The sequence below is a fragment of the Mastigoproctus giganteus genome, chromosome 2 (assembly GCF_048544385.1).
Source record: "Mastigoproctus giganteus isolate SK-2022 chromosome 2, ASM4854438v1, whole genome shotgun sequence".
Lineage (NCBI taxonomy): Eukaryota > Metazoa > Arthropoda > Arachnida > Uropygi > Thelyphonidae > Mastigoproctus > Mastigoproctus giganteus.
The window spans coordinates 220,840,086-220,854,045 of record NC_143576.1 but is presented as its reverse complement, the minus strand read 5'-3'; the positions used below and the strand labels follow the sequence as shown (position 1 = coordinate 220,854,045).

Genomic DNA, 13,960 nt, shown 5'->3' with positions numbered 1-13,960 from the left:
TTCTCTGTGTAATTATGCTCAAGCTAGTAAAAGTGATTTTTAGTGGCAGATAGGATAGAAAAAGACAGCTAGCTACAGACATAATATAACTGTGTACTGAAGGTGAAGAACTAATAATTCTAATTAATATAGGATTAAATTCTGAAGACAGATCAGGATACAACAAAGGCTTAGTTTATAGAGATACAACTCTTCATAACTACCATGCAGTTAGTTCTGCTATAACGCAGTACATGTGTTCCTAAAAATATCTGTGCTATGACATTTCATGCATTAAAAACAAGAGAACTTATGGGAAAAATAGGGATGGGGCAGATAACTCAAAAAAAAAAAAAAGAAAAAAAAAAAGAAAAAAAGTTCAGTGTGGTAAGTAGGTTTAAACATCTTAAATTTCTAATAAATACATAAATATTACAGTAAATATAGCAGTGTAATATATACATACTAACTGATATTTCTGTTCACAGAATTTTTTTTTTTGGATTGTAAAATTTAACAGTAAAAAAGATAAGCAATCAATGATGACAAACATGGCACGCACAAGTGAGATACTTGGTAACAATTTCATGCTTTAAAAATAGGAATGAAGAGAAGATTCTGAAAATTTGTTTTTTTATATGATTGAAGATTTCATGGAAGGGGAAACACATTTCACCATATTAACGTAAAAACCCACAGAATTCCAGCTATTGGTATTATCACAAATGTAGTAAGATCAAGTTTGCTACCTGTTTATAATTAGATTGCACTAACAGAAAAGCCGAATAAACTGGGAACTGCAAATTGTTTTTGTTTTATGGTAGTGACCTCCACAAATGTGCTACTTCGCTGACGCTATCCCGCCTCGTGAAATTTCTGTTCGAACTGAAAAATGTGAGTTCCCAAACACATCAGTCAGCCTACAATATCACCTGTTATCTTGTGAATACAGCGAATGACAACAGTGTGTCTCTGACCAACACAACTACAGTAAATGGGAAATATAGCTCTCACACACGACATTTTTAAGCATCGTAAACTTTGTATTGCTGTGCAGGTCGCTATGTTCAGCTTGGTGCCGGGTTTTGCATTCACCCAGTATTACTAGCAAATGAAATCGCGCAGGGCGAACAAGAAAATTGTGTTATACTTGCATTGTTCCTTAATATATCAGTTGCACTGGAGCAAATTCGCATTGTCAAAATGCACATTATAGCAGAACTGATGGTATTTAGAAATTTTAAAACAATTTTAAAATTTCAAAAAAAAAAGTTTTTTATTGATTTAAAAAAAAAAAGATCACTGCATTTATTTATGGTAAACAGTGTATCGTAAATAAATGCAATGAGTATAAGAAACATTAACTTGCATGCAAAAGACTTGCATTAAAATCATATTACACACAGAATTAACTGACAAATTAAAAGCACACAAGAGAAAAGCTAAAATAACTTTACAAAGTGGAGAAAAAATTATGCAAATACAAAATTAGAGTACAATGTAATGAAAAACAAATTTACAGAACTTAAACTAAAAATACATCAGAGAATTATGTAAAATCTTAATACCACAAATAATCTGTTTGTGGTATTAAGAGCAAACTCTCTTGAATAGATATTTATAATGGTCTTCAGAATTTTATTGACAATTTCAGTTGTGTATCTCAAATCCTCTATGAAAAAGACAGGATCAGGCTGAATTGTAATCACAACTGAGTAAATAACATACATTTTCTTTCTAAACATTTTTTAACTATGATTCAGTTGGTTATCCCACCAAATTTGGAACTACTGGTGATTCTGGAAATGATTCAAATATATTCAAGATGGTAAGAAGCTTTTTTTTTTTTTTTTTTGTTAGTTGTTGGCGCATCGGCTTCTGTGGCCATAATGCACCTCCCAAGGTTTTTGCAGTACTTTGATCCAAGCCTGAGGCGGGATTCGAACCCGCGACCTTTGGGTTGCCAGGCAGGCAATTTACCCACCTGGCTAGCCCGGTCAGAAGCTTAATCACAACTGAAACTAGACACTGATTCTACAAAACCCAAGAAAAATAAAGCAATCGGTAAAATATTAAGAAAAACAAAGTAGATCTGGAAGCTTTATTTCAAGACACTTGCCTTAAAAGAGTTATTGCTACGTAAAGAGACTGATTGAGGTATTAGAGACCTTAAAAGGGTTGAGCAAACTTAACAATGGATATATTTTCTCCTTTCAGGATGACACAAAAATAAGGGGACAGAGATGGAAACAATTTCATGTGTTAATTACTCACTACACCCTTTGATCCCCTTTGTAAATAGGAGACATTTGCACATATATTCCCTGAATGCAAGGATACTCTCATAATTACGGCTAAGGCCAAAAGTTTGCTTACCTCTTTTGCCGTTTCTTTTAATATTTAACTGGAGAGCTTCATCACCTCAGGTCAAATTTATGAATGGAAATATCTTCTGATGTTCTCTTCCCTAAAAGCACACCAAGAGTTGGGCAATAAATGGATGCTCATTGGTTGTGGCATATGTTCGCATAATGAAGGCAAATGGGATGCCACTATAGTAGTATAGCTGCCAATTCAGAAGAGCACTGACAATGGAAGTATCTACAGAAAAGACATGCAGCAGACACTAACCATCTGGGAGAGAGAGAGTGTGGAGAAACGTCATAAGAAATGAATCATTAATTAACACGGGTGCCTCTTTTGAATGGAATATAGGAGCTTGAGTGGTTTTGGGAGCATCGCTCCAGATGTGGAAATAATATTTAATGGCAGGACAGATTTTAGATTTTTACAGGATGAGGAGGGAAAGAAAAAAAGGAAAACTATACAGAAGAAAAGTAACACTGAGATCATAAAAGAAAACACATCTATTCTTTTTTTGATGCCAAGTAAGCAACATTTGTGGTGCTTAAGGCAAGAGAGAGAGACTAGAAGTCAGGGTAACCCCTTATACATACATTTCACCTTATTTAGAAATCTGAGTGTTGTCAAACATGAGCATAAGACTCTTTTGTGAGAAAAAAAGGCAGGATTGAATTTTAGGACTGAAGTTACTAAGTTTCCATCGCTCCACAGGTATCCAGAGAATGACACTTGAGGAGTTGGTGGTAGATATTCAAAATGTTGAAGCCATTTGTGCAGGCAAGGTAGAAAGAGTTATCATTAGTAAAATTACAAATACAATTCCATACTGGCAATTATTGTTGTAGTAGCAGTAGTAATAATAATAATGGAAAATGATGCAAGTTAGCAAGCTTATATAGCATCAACCGAAAAAAAAAAAAAAAAAAGCCTACACATTTCATACCTTCCAAGAATTTTTCTAGTTCTTCCTCGAATTTATTCAACTCATCCACTTCCACAACAACAGATGGAAGCCTGTTCCAACAATCAACCACCTACTGGCTAAAGGCAAGCTTCCACACATCTATACTGCAACCATGCTTTCTGAACTTGAATCTGTGCCAGCTCATGTGTGTAATCTCAGCAAGCGGAAGAATGCTATTAACATCTTTGCCTTTAAACACCTCAATCAGCTCTTCCCACAAATGCCTAATCTCAAGACGCTACAATATGCAGAACAAGCTTTTCTAGGTAAGAGCATTCTTTTGTTTCCTTCACCAGTCTGGTTGACCTTCTCTACACCCATTCCACTAGATCTACATCCTTCCTAAAGTGATGCCTCCAGACCCGTATACAGTACTCAAAATGCGGCTTAATCATGACCTTATACATAGGGATAATCACCTCCTTATCCCTGCTAGCAAAGTTTCTGAATGTCATTGACAAAACCCCATGAGCTGTTAGAGCAGCATGTCTGAACTGTCAGAGAATTTCATGTCTGACTGCACAATTTCCCCCCAAGTCTTTTTCACTCACCACTGCCATGAGTGTAGTACCACACAGTTGATAAGCTACTCTGGGTTTACTGATAGCTATATGCAGTACCTTGCATTTATCAATATTAAACTTCAACTGCAATTTCTCAGCCCACCAATGCAATTTTCCTGTATCTTGCTGCTGTGGCTCACTTTGATGACTGTCATTAACCACCCTGCCAATGTTTGTATCATCTGCAATCTTAAGACATTAAGCCTGATATATACCTTCAATATCGTTGATAAATACTGAAAACAACAATGCGTCCAGCACTGAATCCTGGCAAACTCCACTAATAGCATTAGTCCATGAAGAGCAGTGCCCATTGGTAACTACTCTGAATTATTATTATTAGCCATATGGTGCAAGGAAGCCTGAGGCTTATGCTGCACCAGCCAAAAAAAAAAAAAAAAAAATTCCCGAACTACCCTGAGAGGGAGAGGGAGAGAGAGAGAGAGAGAGAGAGAGAGAGAGAGAGAGAGAGAGAGAGAGAGAGAGAGAGAGAGAGAATCACCAAAAAAGAGAAGAATGATGATATCCAGCTCAGGACCCTGGGTGTGTTAAAGCCCATACTAACCAGATGTGAGCCCCTGGGAGTATTTTTTCCACTTAACCATTCCTTTATTCATAGCAGTAACTTGCCCTGAATACCACCTTGCTCCAACTGTAGAGCAATCTTTATGTGCAAAAGTATCAAAAGCCTTCCCAAAATCCAAGATTATGTCAAAATTATTTTTTGCATCCATTTCTTTGGTCATTGCATCATAGTAACCTGTCACATTAGTTAGACAAGACCTTCTCTTAACAAATCCATGGAGCAGAGCCAGAACTAGGCACTCCTATGCCTGGGGTAAAAGTGTTATAAGTACAGCCCCCATTATATATACAGGTAATCAATCTTTCAGCAGCATAGCTAGGGTCGTCGACGCCCAGGGAGGGGCAACAAGTCTTCCTGATTGTAATAGATAATTCCTTCAGTTTGCACCCCTGAAGCTCGGTACCCAGGGCAAATCCCCCCAATCTATACCCCCTTGCTACGTCTCTGCAAACTTTATGAATTTATACAAATTACTATTGCAATGGTCTACAATTTGCATATATTTATTAATAAAATAATTTAAATACAATGAATATAACAAAACAAAAATATCAAAGAAAAAGAAACTTTCAAATATTCATTTATATTTACAGAGAATTCAATTCTATATAAACTACAAAGAAATTAGAAAACCAGATAGTTTATGTTTATATATCTAGTATAAAATCATTGAAACAAAATACTGTGAAATATATTACGTGTACTTTTAACATTATTACATAAACTAAAAATATGCAATGAAGGTGTATTATTTTAATTGAATTTTTCTCACTTTGAAGGACATTTCACAAGAAGCTACTGTTACAGGCAGGATAAGAAAAATTCATAGTGCTAGTTCTACATTTAGATAAGGTTCTATTAGACCAGCGGTTCCCAACCTTTTTTAACTAGCAAACCCCTTTCAACATAATATTTATATCGCGAACCCCTAAGCCTATATTCTCTGAAATGGTATAAATGTACTGAATTTTCATTATAAAATATTTCCAGCATTACGTTTATATGAGATACATTGCGTAATAAAAATTATATTAAGTATTATTTTTATACTTTGTAAAGCAGTTATTAATTAGTGCAAACTAGATTTTGAACAGGCTAAGAGTAGAAAACTTGCTTCTTGTCCAAATGGTAGCCGAGCATTCGGTCTTTCCAAAGCTATTGGCCGCAACTTTTGCCCATCTGTTCCCACCTCTGTCAAAACCAGATGGTTCTATTGCCACATCAGCCAAACAAAGCTGACCTGCTAGCAACCTATTTTTCTTCCAACTCATGTATAGATGATCTTGGTAAATTACCTCAAACCATTCTCACATTACATTCCATTCAATGAATCCTGTGATTTTCTGTCAGGATTTTGATGAATCTGATGCTACGAAAGCTCCAGGTCCTGATGGTATTTCTCCACTTGTTCTCAAAACATGTGCCCGTGAATTTACTCCTGTTTTGTGTCGTTTGCTTCACTTTCTTATTTCAAAGGTGTTTTTGCTTCTGCTTGGAAATTTGCTCACATCCAGCCAGTTCCTAAAAAGGATAACAAAACCCTTCCATCCAATTATCGTCCCATTGCGATTACTTCTCCTCTTTCCAAAGTAATGGAGAAATAAATTAACTGCCAACTCTTAAAACTACCTGGAAATCTTTCATCTGGTCAACGATCACCAGCATGGATTCCATCAGTGTCGTTCCACTGGTGATATTCTGGCTTATGTACATCTATGCAAGAACTTCTAGAAGAGACAGAAAACAGAATGAAGACATAAGAGAGAAAACGGAAGTGAAAAATAATATGAACACTATCAAAGAAAAGCGTTTCACATAGCATGGACATGTAAAATGGATGCAAGAAACCAGATATCCAAAGGCTATCCTGAAAGAAGGAGAAGAGGAAGACATGGATGGATGGAGAACAGAAGTGCATGACAGTCTGAGGTTTAACTGACCAAGACACCTTGGACTGCACTTTACGACGGGAAAAAATTCCTACAAAAAATAACTTGTAGGCTGAGGAAACCCATTCTAAATGGAAACACTCCTCTTGGAAAAAATGTACATCTATGGACAAATTCAATGGAAAAGTTTTTGGTGAACTGAAGCCATTGCTCTTGACATTTAGCATAGGCATATGATGCAAGAAAGCAAGCTTATGCAGCATCAGCCAAAAAAAAAAAAAAAAAAAAAAACAACACGCCCCCATTTCACCCCTCTGTTCATTCCAAGTACCTGTCCAGCTCAGCCTTAAAATTTATTTAGGCTATCAACTTCCACAACAAAGGATGGAAGTTTGTTCCACCAACCAACCATCCGCTGGCTAAATGCAAACTTCTGCACATTTTTTCCCCTACATCTGTCTTACCTCAATTTGAATTTATGCCCTCTCAAATGATTATTCAGAGCAAGATGAAGAATTGCATCAGCATTGAGCATGCTCAAACCATTCAAGGCTTTATACACCTCAATCAGATCACCTCACAGGAGCCTTGTCTCCAGACACAGTAATTTGCAAAATATAAGCCTTTCTTCGTAAGAGCAACCCTTTGTTCCATTCACTAATCTTGTTGCCCTTCTCTGTACTCGTTCCAACAGCTCTACATCCTTCTTAAAATGAGGCCTCCAGACCTGTATACAGTACTCAAGGTGTGGCCTGACCATTGCCTTATACAAGGGGATAATCACCTCCTTATCCCTGCTAGAAATATTCCTGTATATCATTGACAAGACATTATGAGCTACTCTTGCAGATATCGGCACTGCTCAGAAAACTTCATATCTGCCTGCACAATTACCCGCAGGTCCTTTTTGTTCTCTACCACTATCAGTGTAGTACCACAGAGTTGATATGTCACTCTGGGTTTGCTGCTTCCCATATGTAGTACTTTACATTTGTCAATGTTAAACTTCATTTGCCACCTCTCAGCCCATCTGCTAAACTTTTCTAGATCCTGTTGCAGCAATGTACTGTCATTAGTGTCCTTAACAACCCTGCCAACCTTCGTATCGTCTGCAAACATGGACATTAAGCTTCATATACCATGATCAATATCATTTATAAATACAGAAAACAACAGACCCAATACTGAACTCTGAGGGACTCCACTAATAACATTAGTCCACGATGAGCAGTGTCCATTGATTACCACTCTGTCTTCTCCCACTCAACCATCCAGTTATCCATAGTAGCAATTTGCCTCCAATGCCACACTGCTCCAATTTGTGCAGCAGTCTTCCATGTGCAACAGTATCAAAAGCCTTTCTAAGATCCAAATATATAATATCAAAGTTATTCCCTGCATTCAGTTCCTTTGTGACCACATCATAGTATCCAATCAAATTGGTCAGGCAAGACTTTCCCTTAACAAAACCATCCTGTGTCCAAGCTATAACTGAAGTCTTGTCTAGATGATCCTGCAGTGCTTCTTTACCCAGTGTTCCATTAATTTTCCTGGAACAGAAGTTAAACCAACAGGTCTATAATTACTTGTGTTGCCCTTTGATCCTCCTTTGTGAATTGGGGTCACATTTGTACATCTCCAGTACATGGGTACCTCCCCTGAGTCCAAAGAAGCTCTCATAATTATGGCTAAGGGTTTTCTTACTTCCTTTGCTGCCTCCTTAAATATAACCGGATAGATCCTGTACACCTCGTGTGCCTTTTTTATATTTATCTTCAACAATTTCTCCTCCACTTTCCTCTCAGTTATTACAAAATCATCCAGCTCACTGGCAGAGAGTTTAGCTCACCTCCAGCATTCCCCTCCCCGAATAACTCCTCATGGGTGAATGTAGATGTAAAATACTCATTTAGTTTGTTAGCCACCTCAACAGGATCATTAACAGTTGAACCATCAATATCCAGTGGACCAATCTGATTCATCCCTTTCCTTCTAGAGTTTACATAGGTAAAGAACTGTTTTTCTTTGCATCCTTTGCCAAGAATTTCTCATAATCTGCCTTTGCCTGCCTAATCTCCTTTGTGACTTGGTTACAGACCAGCTTATATCTATCATAGGCTTCCATGTCACCCATTAATTTATATGTATCCCATGCATTTTTCTTCTCTGCCACATGTCTCATTAGTTCATCTGACATCCATTTAGGCCTAAACCTTGAACAATATTTCTTAGTTGGTATGTAAAGCCTAGTAGGTTCCAAGGTAAATTCTTTGAATGCCTCCCATTTTGAATTTGCTGTTGGTAACATCATCAGTTAGTCCCTTAGTCCCACCGTATAGAATTTAAATGCTGTCCCAGACCACCGTAGTCACCTTTACGAAAGCAAAAAACCCTTCCCTTTACACTTGATAGTAGTTACCTCTTTGGGTAAATCCCACTTCAGCACACTGATCACTGCCACCTAGTGATTCCTTTATCTGCATATTCCTAATGCATGAAGAATCACTACTGATAATCAGATGAAGAGTATTACTCCCTATAGTTGCCTCCCGAACATGTTGATGTAGAAAACAATCATCCAATAAATCCACAAAAAGCCTTGCTAGCGTGTGAGTGACCAACCCACAAATTCCAGTCAATATCTGGGAAATTAAAATCCCCCATTATAAAACTCCCTGATTTACTGGCCCACTATTTACTTGTACATTTCTTTATTATACTCATCAGAGTCATTAGGCCTATAGCACACTCCTACTCTCAATTTTGATCTCCCAATGCTTATGTCACACCAAACTGACACGACACTGCACTGTCCAGCGATGTCAACTGGCTTCACTTCCTTGGATTTTGTGTGTTTCTTAACTAATAGTATAACCCCTCCTCCCTTCTTATCTTCTCTATCCTTCCTGTACACATTGTACTCCCCAAATTCCAGTTCTGCATTCCTTATATCTGTGTGACACCACGTCTCTGATATCCCAACAATATCTGCCTTTGATGTTCTGAGCAATACCTTAAATTCATCAAATTTATTTACCAAACTCCTAGCATTGGTGTACATGCAAGTATACATTCACCTGTTCCTATTCTTAGCTACCCTAACACAACCCATGTTTACTTGTACTGCAATGACTTCCAGCAGTCTCTGAAATACCCTGCATCTTGTTTTCCTGGCTGCTGTTCATTCCAATAGTTGTAGTGCAAGAATCACTTTCACCTCTGCCAGTGGCTACTGTTAATCTATTAGTCCTTGTATCCCCCCCCCCCAAGCTAGCAGTTTTCAAACTCGCCTAACATTGCCTCGATAGCATCAGCAAATATTCTTGAACCCTTTCTATTTAAGTATATCCCATCCCTGTAGAAGCAGTCTCTCCTGTTAACAAGTACAGACCAGGCTGAAAAAAATTCTACCCCCTGAGCCTTGCACAATCTTTCCAGGTCCGAATTGATCGACAAGGCTCTCATCATATACTCCCTCCTATCGTGTCTGGGCAGAATTGCAGACACTTTCAAATTCAACCCTAATTCACGATTTTTTTCAACAGTGACCTGTACTTGTTAGTTAATTCTACCGGTCCCCTACTCTTAATATCATTAGTGCTAACGTGTACAACAATATCACCTTTTGTGCCCTTAAAAGATGATATCTGCTCTACAACGTCATCAACCTTTGCCCTTCGCAGATGTACCCTGGTCCTATTCCACCTATCCTTTTTACACGGCATGTTCCCCATTTCCCTGACAATAGAGTCACCAACAACTACTAGTTCCTGTGGGACCAGCACATTCTGCCTTGGGGGTTGCCACTGTGTTGCGCAATGATCAATTGCAAGCTCTGGTGTTGATGTGGGCAGCTGAGAGCTTGATGGGCCCCTCAATTTAGATCCTTCGAGGGCATCCACCCTGTCCTTCAAGTTCTCATATAGGCCCATAACAACGCTGTTGTCGCCTCATTTCCTCACACTCCTTACATCGCGCACACACACAAAGACATCCCACTTGGCAATATTATGTCCCGTACCTGATTGCTCCACAAACAACAAGCAAGCAATGCATTTTAAAAGGCTGTGATTCAGAGGGCAACTGCCCCCTTCAGTTCTTCCCTCAGCCACAGCACTACATTTAGCTTGAGCTTTTTGCTTTGCTGCACTGGTCTGAGTCATGGTTCCGATTCAATTTCAATAAAATTTCAATTTCAGTAAAAAAATTATAACTCTAAACTTGTATCCCAATGCAGTTGTAACACTATATATCTATTTTTTAAGTGTCAAGTATTATCTTCTAGTTTCTTTATATAAGTTCCATATCAAGTTATGTATTAATTATGTTACATTCGTAAAATCTAAGTCGTTATATATATTTAATTAAATGTACAATTAATTGACAATGAAATTCAACAAGATTAATAAATTTTACTGATTAATTAATAATATTATATACTATATTAAGCTAACGCTATCTAGTTCGGGATATAACGTTGTATCGTATAACAATGGCGGCAAGTTACGAACGGTAAATCTACAGACACTTAAATATTAATTAACTTCCAAAATCTTGCTGTCTCAATTCAGAATAAATCAAGAATCTTGCCTAGGTCTATAAGCTACTTACAGAAAATAATTTAATATAACAATTGGTCAATAAAGCGGCTAACTATAGCTAAAAAACTTCCGGTTCTTCGGCTCTGCAAATTTTGTAAAACCCGTAGGTTGGATACCCTTACCGATACTAAGTAATAACCTAAAAAAATCTCTATCTACATTAAAATTTAAAGTATCGTAACTAGGAATATAGAGCTACTCTAGAAAATAATTTAATATGCCAATTTAAGTTAATAAAACAGAAAAAAGTTCTATGTTCTTCAGCCATAAAAACTTCACCTGCACAAGGCTACTCTCATTTCCACTGAATCTCAGTTCCTACTGAATTTCAAAGGTGGGCAGGAGCAGCAGTGCGTGGACACGCTTCTTGATCAGACCGGGGTTCAAGCCCGTAACCACCAAATACGGAGGATGCAGAAAGGTCAGGGAATGGCCACCGTATATCCCCGGAACAATATGGCCTTAGTTGCTAATGTTCCTAAAAACCAAATAACAAAAAAAACAAAAAAAAAAACTGAATTTCAAAGGCTTTTGATTGTGTTTGGCATAAAGGCCTTCTAAATAAGCTTCCATCCTATGGTTTGTGAGCTATGTAATTGGGTATCCAGTTTTTTCTCTGACTATTCACTGTGGGTAATGGTAGACAGCTCTGTCTTCTTGGTTCTCCACTAATGCTGGTGTTCAGTTCTTTCTCCCACTCTTTTCCTCTTGTATATTACTGGCCTTCTTCCATTGACCGGAAATCCTATCCATAGTTTTGCTAGTGATAGCACATTACTTTCCACCTTCCAGTTTGGGAAACCCTGCCCTGCTGAAACAGATTCAACTTTGAGTATCCACTGCCAAATTTTTAAATGCTGATCTCCAGGAATTCTCCAGTGAGGCAAAGAAAACTTAATTTCAATCCTTCTATAACTGAGTCCTCTCTGACATCTCGCAAAATGGATTCTTCTGCTCCTATGCTTATCTTCGATGACACTAATTCCTAGGCAAAATCTTGGGGATTACCATAACTTCTAATCTCTCTTGGCACAAGCACATTACAAATATTGCAAAAAAAAACTTGCTTTTCTCTTTCACTCTCAGCATTATTTTTCTTCCAAGCAGCTGTTCACTCTGTACAAATCGCAAATCTGCCCTACCATGGAATATTGTTCCCACATCTGGGGTGGTGTCCCCAAAACCTCTCGCAGGCTTCTAGATTCCATTCAAAAGAGGGCAGTTACGTTAATTAATGACTCATCTCTAACAGAGTCTCTCCACTCTGTCTTAGACATTGTTTCTGCCGCATGTCTTTTCTACAGATACTTCCATGGGTACTGTTCTTCTGAATTGGCTTCTCTAATTCTCACTCTATCTTTTAAAGCAGCCCGAACATGTGATGCAACCAGTGAACATCCTTTTACTGTCCAACTTCAAACTCACTGAACCAACTTTTCTTCTTCCTCATTTATTCATTCAACCTCTGTTTTCTGGAACAACCTTCCTTCATACGTATTTCATGAAAATTACAGTCTGCAGAAGTTCAAGTCTAATGTCAACAAATATCTTCATTCATCTTTTCAACCCATGCAGGATACTTAGTACTATAGGTTCTAAAAAAAAAAAAAAAAAAAAAATCTATATGTAACAATGATCCTTGAGAATGGGAGAAAAAAAAAAAAAAAAAGTATGGAAATATATTTATTTAAAAAAGGTTGTTTAGGCATGGGTAATGTCCTTCCATCCTTTCTACTACCCAGGTAGTATTAATGCATCGTTTATTCATATCTCATATTGTGAATGAAATTTCAGAACAAGTGGCCGAGGTATTGCACTGCTTTGAATAAGTAACTTCACCAGGCTAATGTTACTTATTCTCGGTAGATACCACCACCCAGATGGCACCGTTTCGAAGCTTGTTGCCTTACTCATCGGTGGGTGGGCAAGTACCCTGTTGTTGCAATAGTGACAACCCGGTATGAAGTATAACTCTACAATATGTGAGATGCTTGATGGTGTGCATGGTTTAATCTTAAACTATTTCTTGACTAAACGTCAAAGAGTATGAAAAAGGTTGTTTATGCATGGGTAATGCACTTCCATCATTTCTACTACACAGGTAGTATGAATGTATCTGATTATATCTCCCATTACCCATGCATAAACAACCTTTTTCATACTCAGACATTTAGTCAAGAAATAAATTTTAGATATTTATTTAACATGGTATACTGTAAGATAGTAAAGTAATTATAAGGAATTGTGGGAGATGTGGTTTATTTCTTTGGCAATTCTTTACTTTTTATTTAATTTTATTGTTTATTATTAGTTATATTTTGTAGTTTACAATAATATGCCTATGTAAATCTAAGCAGACACCATTGTGGAATTTTTAGTGCAAACCCCTGGAACACTTGTGAACCCCCAGGGGTTCATGAACCACCGGTTGGGAACCACTGTATTAGAACAAATTGGGAACCATACTCGTGAACAAATTGGGAACCATACTCGTGAACAAATTGGAGAAGTTGTAAAGGGATTACAGATTTTCATATATCTGTTGAAATATCAACAGATATTTGAAAAATTTTGTTTTTCAAATATCTATTATTATTAAATTACAGTTGCTCAGAGTGAAACGGATACAAAAATATAGATCGTGACAAGTTTAATAATAGGAAATATACATATATTAGATTAGATACATACAAATAAAAGCTTTCGGTTGTTTAGTTAACCTTCTTCAGTTGAAATGAAATGACAGTTAGAATGGAGGCGTGTACTGCCAATCTTGTACGTGAAGTGCGAGGCTATTTGTTGGATGTTGAAGCCTGTGGCTGTGATGTATGTGTATTTTAAGCATATTGGATTTCTGTTATTTTCGAAATTGTAAAGCACTGTTCCTCCCCGATATTTTTTTCCCCCGGTAAGTGATTATAAATCCTGAATTTATAATTTTTTTTTCACTCTCACAAAAATTTTTGTAGCACGTGCAAAGATAACAGTATTTCTTTTAATAAAATTTAATTTTT

At 37.2% G+C, this 13,960-nt stretch overlaps 1 protein-coding gene across 1 annotated transcript in view; it reads right to left on the bottom strand.

Annotated features, from left to right (window-relative positions):
* The window catches only part of LOC150090151 (uncharacterized), a 118,008-nt gene that overhangs the window by 64,585 nt on the left and 39,463 nt on the right, over positions 1-13,960 (bottom strand). The gene's annotated exons all lie outside the window — the stretch shown is intronic.